The sequence below is a fragment of the Physeter macrocephalus genome, chromosome 9 (genome assembly GCF_002837175.3).
Source record: "Physeter macrocephalus isolate SW-GA chromosome 9, ASM283717v5, whole genome shotgun sequence".
NCBI classification, from domain to species: domain Eukaryota; kingdom Metazoa; phylum Chordata; class Mammalia; order Artiodactyla; family Physeteridae; genus Physeter; species Physeter macrocephalus.
Window position 1 is genome coordinate 63,135,052 of NC_041222.1, and position 5,538 is coordinate 63,140,589.

At 40.2% G+C, this 5,538-nt stretch overlaps 1 pseudogene across 1 annotated transcript; it reads right to left on the reverse strand.

Annotated features, from left to right (window-relative positions):
• Positions 1–1,673: 1,673 nt before the first annotated feature.
• On the reverse strand, positions 1,674–2,429 carry LOC112065793 (interferon alpha-1-like; annotated as a pseudogene). The gene has a single exon (XR_008618251.1). The product of XR_008618251.1 is annotated as an interferon alpha-1-like (transcript).
• Between the last annotated feature and the right edge of the window lie 3,109 nt (positions 2,430–5,538).

The following is a 5,538-nucleotide window of genomic DNA, read 5'->3' on the forward strand; positions in this document are numbered from 1 at the left end:
TGTCAGGATTTAAAGTAAATCAAATCTTGAACATTGATATGAGTTTTCAATACATCAAATCCATGAAATCTCTTCAGAAGCAAAAAATATTTCAAAAAGGGAAAACAATGCAGAGAAAAAAATAATCCACATCCATTCTAGGTTCCACTCTATGTCTCTCCTCCAATACAGATGGCAAATATCTCAAACCTATTTTCTGTATATATTGTCATTCCCTTCTCTTATTCATCCTTCCACCTTCTCCACTATGGTTTCTGCTGATTAATTCTACCAAACAAGCTCTCACTAAGTGGCCAATGCCATCTGTTTTCCCAATGTAGGAGCACTTTCCATCTACGTTTTCATGAATGCATTGAATCTTCTAAGCAGTTTCAGTCTTTCAAACATGGTCTTCTCACCATTCTCTCTTGTCTGTTAACATATGGCCATTCCCCTTGCTTTCCTTTTTGGCGTTCCCTCCCTTTTAACGTTAAGGTCATAGGATTCAATTTTCAGTCCTTTTCTCATTTGATACTCTCCTCCTATTTGATCACTTCTTCTGTTCCATGCTTTACACTTCATGGAATTGCTTATAAATTGCCATCTCCAGTATCCAATGGACATTTGCACTGAAATGTCTACTAGTTAACTATAGGTAATATCTACTGCTTTAATTTCTATATCCTCGCATGACATGATCCACCTTCTGCTGGGGGAATTCCATTTTCCCACCTTCTCACTGTAGCACTAAATTTAACTGATATTAATTTCTACTACAAATTAGTACTATTTTTAAAATAATTAAATTTAATTGTGAATTAACTGATTTAAAAAAATATATTTATTTATTTATTTGGCTGTGCCAGGTCTTAGTTGCGGCACATGGGATCTTCATTGCTGTGTGCAGGATCTTCATTGCGGCATTCGGGATCTTTGGTTGCAGCATTCAGGATTTTTTAGTTGCTTGCGGCATGTGAGCTCTTAGTTGCAGCATGCAGGATCTAGTTCCCTGACCAGGGATGGAATCCGGGCCCCCTGTATTGGGAGAGCAGAGTCTTAAACACTGGACCTCCAAGGAAGTCCGTATTAACTGATTATTGTTTTTAGGTTACTTTCCTTTAAAAAAAAAATCAAAGTTACCCAAAGCAGAATTGGATTAGTTATGTTCACCTCTAGGTCCTGAGGGCAACACACGACCTGGCTGGAAGAAGTCTATTTTTATTTTTAATGTGAAAATTGTAATGCTGGGTCAAGGAATTGTAACATACATTCTTTAATCACTTTGCACATTCAGGCTTGGTGTTTCTTTTTTAAAGAAAAACAAAACAGGAAGTTTTCTATAGTAAGAATTTAATGAATGAAGAAAAATGATAAACTGACTAAATACAAAGTATGTATTTTTACTTTTAACCACAATGTATACATGCACATAATATTATATGAACAAAAATAATTTAAATATAAATAGTGAAATAAGTATTAAATAGGTAAATAAATAAGTAGATAAGTAAATAGATAGATCAGCATGGGCATCTGTGATGGACTAGTGCCTGTAGAGTAGAATATCATGTTGCTTAATATTCCTGAAAACATTTGACAAATTAATTCAATTCAGGGCATGATGACAGCAGAAATGAGTCTTTGACATGGCAACACAGGTGGAAGTGTGGTCTTGTTAGTGAGAATCATTTCCGTGTTGAAGCAGGTGTGTGTCATTCCTTCCTCCTGAGTCTTTCTTGCAAGTTTGTTGATGAAGAGAAGGATCTCATGACTTCTGCTCTGACAATCTCCCAGGCACAAGGGCTGTATTTCTTCTCTTGCAGATAGACAGTGATTCCGTGGAAGTATTTCCTCACAGCCAGGATGGAGTCCTCCTTCAGCAGGGGAGTCCCTTCCAGCCCCGCCTCCTGCATCAGACAGGCTTGCAGGTCAGTGAGCTGCTGAAAAAGTGCAGTGCAGAACTTGTCCAGGAGGGTCTCATCCCAGGCGGCAGCCGAGCCCTCCGTGCTGAAGAGCTGGAAGGTCTGCTGGATCATCTCATGGACGACAGCGATGGCTTGAGCCTTCTGGAACTGGCTGCCACCAAACGCCTCCTGGGGGAATCCAAAGTCCTTTCTGTCCTTCAGGCAGGAGAAGGGGGAGATTCTCCTCATTTGTTGCAGGAGCATCAGGGCCCTCGTGTTAGGCAGGCTGTGGGTCTGAGGCAGGTCGCAGCCCAGAGAGCACGTGGAGTTGCAGCTGAGCAGCACCAGGGCCAGGAGTAAGGACACGGTTGGGGCCATCAGGGACCCTGCAGGTGCTGCTGGCCTGGCTGAGGTGAGGACTCTGAGAACCCTGCTCTCTAGGTTCTCTGAAGGCCTTCCTTCAGGCCTGGGTCTTAAATAAGAATGTATTCATTTCCATTTTCTGAATATTTCTTGTTACTTTCTACTTCTGTTTTTGCTTTTCATTTGCACTCTCCAAATGGGTTAGGGCAGTGTTTTGCAAATTTTTTTTTCCATTATTTCCTCTGCCCTTGCCCACAGAGCCTTCTTAGATAGTTTTTCCTAATTGCCCCCCCAACATGAAATTTTGATAACACATATGTCCTGTGTATGTATTTATGTACTCCATGGATATCTGTACTCTGTACATATAAAAAGTGCAAAGCTTACTCTTTGTATTCACTGCAGGGTTACAAATGACAAAAAATTTTAAAGCTATTGAATTTTTTTTTTTTTTTTTTTTTTTTGCGGTACGCGGGCCTCTCACTGTTGTGGCCTCTCCCGTTGTGGAGCACAGGCTCTGGACGCATAGGCTCAGCGGCCATCGCTCACGAGCACAGCCGCTCCGTGGCATGTGGGATCTTCCCGGACCGGGGCACGAACCCGCGTCCCCTGCATCGGCAGGCAGACTCTTAACCACTGCACCACCAGGGAAGCCCAAAGCTATTGAATTTTTAAAAAAATTTTATTGGAGTAGAGTTGGTTTAAAGTGTTGTGTTAGTTTCAGGTGTACAGCAAAGTGAAGCAGTTATAATATACATATATCCACTCTTTTTCAGATTCTTTTCCCATATAGATAATTATAGAGTATTGAGTAGAGTTCCCTGTGCTACAAAGTAGATCCTTATTATTTATCTGTTTTGTGTATAGTAGTGTGTATATGTCAATCCCAATCTCCCAGTTTATCCCTCCCCCCACTTACCCCCTGGTAACCATAAGTTTGTTTTCTATATCTGTCACTCTATTTCTGTTTTGTAGATAAGTTCATTTGTACCCTTTTTTTAGATTCCACGTATAAGCGATATCATATGATATTTGTCTTTCTCTGTCTGACTTATTTCACTCAGTATGACCATCTCTGGGTCCATCCATGTTGCTGCAAATGGCATTATTTGGTTCTTTTTTATAGCTAAATAATATTCCATTATATATATGTACTACATCTTCTTTATCCATTCCTCTGTCAATGGACATTTACGTTGCTTCCATGTCCTGACTATTGTAAATAGTGCTGCAATGAACATTGGGGTGCATGTATCTTTTCTTCCCTTTTTTCTCTATTTTTTATTACTTTTTATTGGAGTATAGTTGCTTTACCATGTTGTGTTAGTTTCTGCTGTACAGCAAAGTGAATCGGTTATATGTATACATATATCCTCTCTTTTTTGGGTATCCTTCCCATTTAGGTCACCACAGATCATTGAGTAGAGTTCCCTGTGCTATACAGTAGGTTCTCATTAGTTATCTATTTTATACATAGTAGTGTATATATATCCATCCCAATCTCCCAATTCATCCTACCCCTCTTTCCCCCCCTTGGTATCCATAAGTTTGTTCTCTGCATCTGTGTCTCTATTTCTGCTTTACAAATAAGTTCGTTTGTACCATTTTTCTAGATCCACGTATGAGCGATATTATACGATATTTGTTTTTTTCTTTCTGACTTACTTCACTCTGTATGACAGTCTCTAGGTCCATCCACATCTCTGCCAATGGCACAATTTTGTTCCTTTTTATGGCTAATATTCCACTGTATATATGTACCACATCTTCTTTATCCATTCATCTGTTGATGGACGTTTAGGTTGCTTCCAGGTCCTGGCTGTTGTAATAGTGCTGCTGTGAGCATTGGGGTGCATGTGTCTTTTTGAATTATGGTTTTCTTCGGGTATATGCCCAGGAGTGGGATTTCTGGGTCATATGGTAGTTCTATTTTTAGGGTTTTAAAAAAATTATTTATTTATTTGGGTGAGCCGAGTCTTAGTTGCAGCATGCGGGATCTTTTTGTTGCGGCATGCAGGCTCTTAGTTGTGGCATGCAGGATCTAGTTCCCTGACCAGGGATTGAACCCCGGCCACCTGCATTGGGAGCGTGGAGTCTTAACTGCTGGATCACCAGGGAAGTCCCTATTTTTAGTTTTTTAAGGAACTTCCATACTGTTCTCCATAGTGGCTGTATCAATTTACATTCCCACCAACAGTGCAAGAGGGTTCCCTTTTCTCCACACCCTCTCCAGCATTTATTGTAGGTTTTTTGATGATGGCCATTCTGACCAGTGTGAAGTGATACTTCATTGTAGTTTTGATTTGTATTTCTCTAATAATTAGTGATGCTGAGCATCATGTGCTCTTTGGCCGTCTGCATATCTTCTTTGGAGAAATATCTATTTAGATATTCTGCCCATTTTTTTAAAGCTTTTTTAAAATATAAATTTATTTAATTAATTTATTTTTTGGCTGTGTTGGGTCTTTGTTGCTGTGCGCTGGCTTTCTCTAGTTGCAGTGAGCGGGGGCTGTTCTTCGTTGTGGTGCGTGGGCTTCTCATTGCAGTGGTTTCTCTTGTTGTGGAGCATGGGATCTAGGCGCACAGGCTTCCGTAGTTGTGGCACGCAGGCTCAGTAGTTGTGGCTCACGGGCTTAGTTGCTCCGCGACATGTGGGATCTTCCAGGACCAGGGATTGAACCCATGTCCCCTGCTTTGGCAGGCACATTCTTAGCCACTGCACCACCAGGGAAGTTCCTTCCACCCATTTTTTGATTGGGTTGTTTGTTTTTTTGATATTGAGCTGCATGAGCTGTTTGTATATTTTGGAGATTAATCCCTTGTCAGTTGCCTCGTTCGCAAATATTTTCTCCAATTCTGAGGGTGGTCTTTTCATTTCGTTTATGATTTCCTTTGCTGTGTAAAAGCTTTTAAGTTTAATTAGGTCCCATTTGTTTATTTCTGTTTTTATTTCCATTTTTCTAGGAGGTGGGTCAAAAAGGATCTTGCTGTGATTTATGTCAAAGAGTGGTCTGCCTGTATTTTCTTCTAAGAGTTTTATAGTGTCCAGTCTTACACTTAGGTCTCTAATCCATTTTGAGTTTATTTTTGTGTATGGTGTTAGGGAGTGTTCTAATCTCATTCTTTTACATGTAGCTGTCCAGTTTTCCCAGCACCACTTATTAAAGAGACTGTCTTTTCTCCATTGTATATTCTTGCCTCCTTTGTCATAGATTAGGTGACCACAGGTGCATGGGTTTAACTCTGGACTTTCTATCCTGTTCCATTGATCTATATTTCTGTTTTTGTGCCA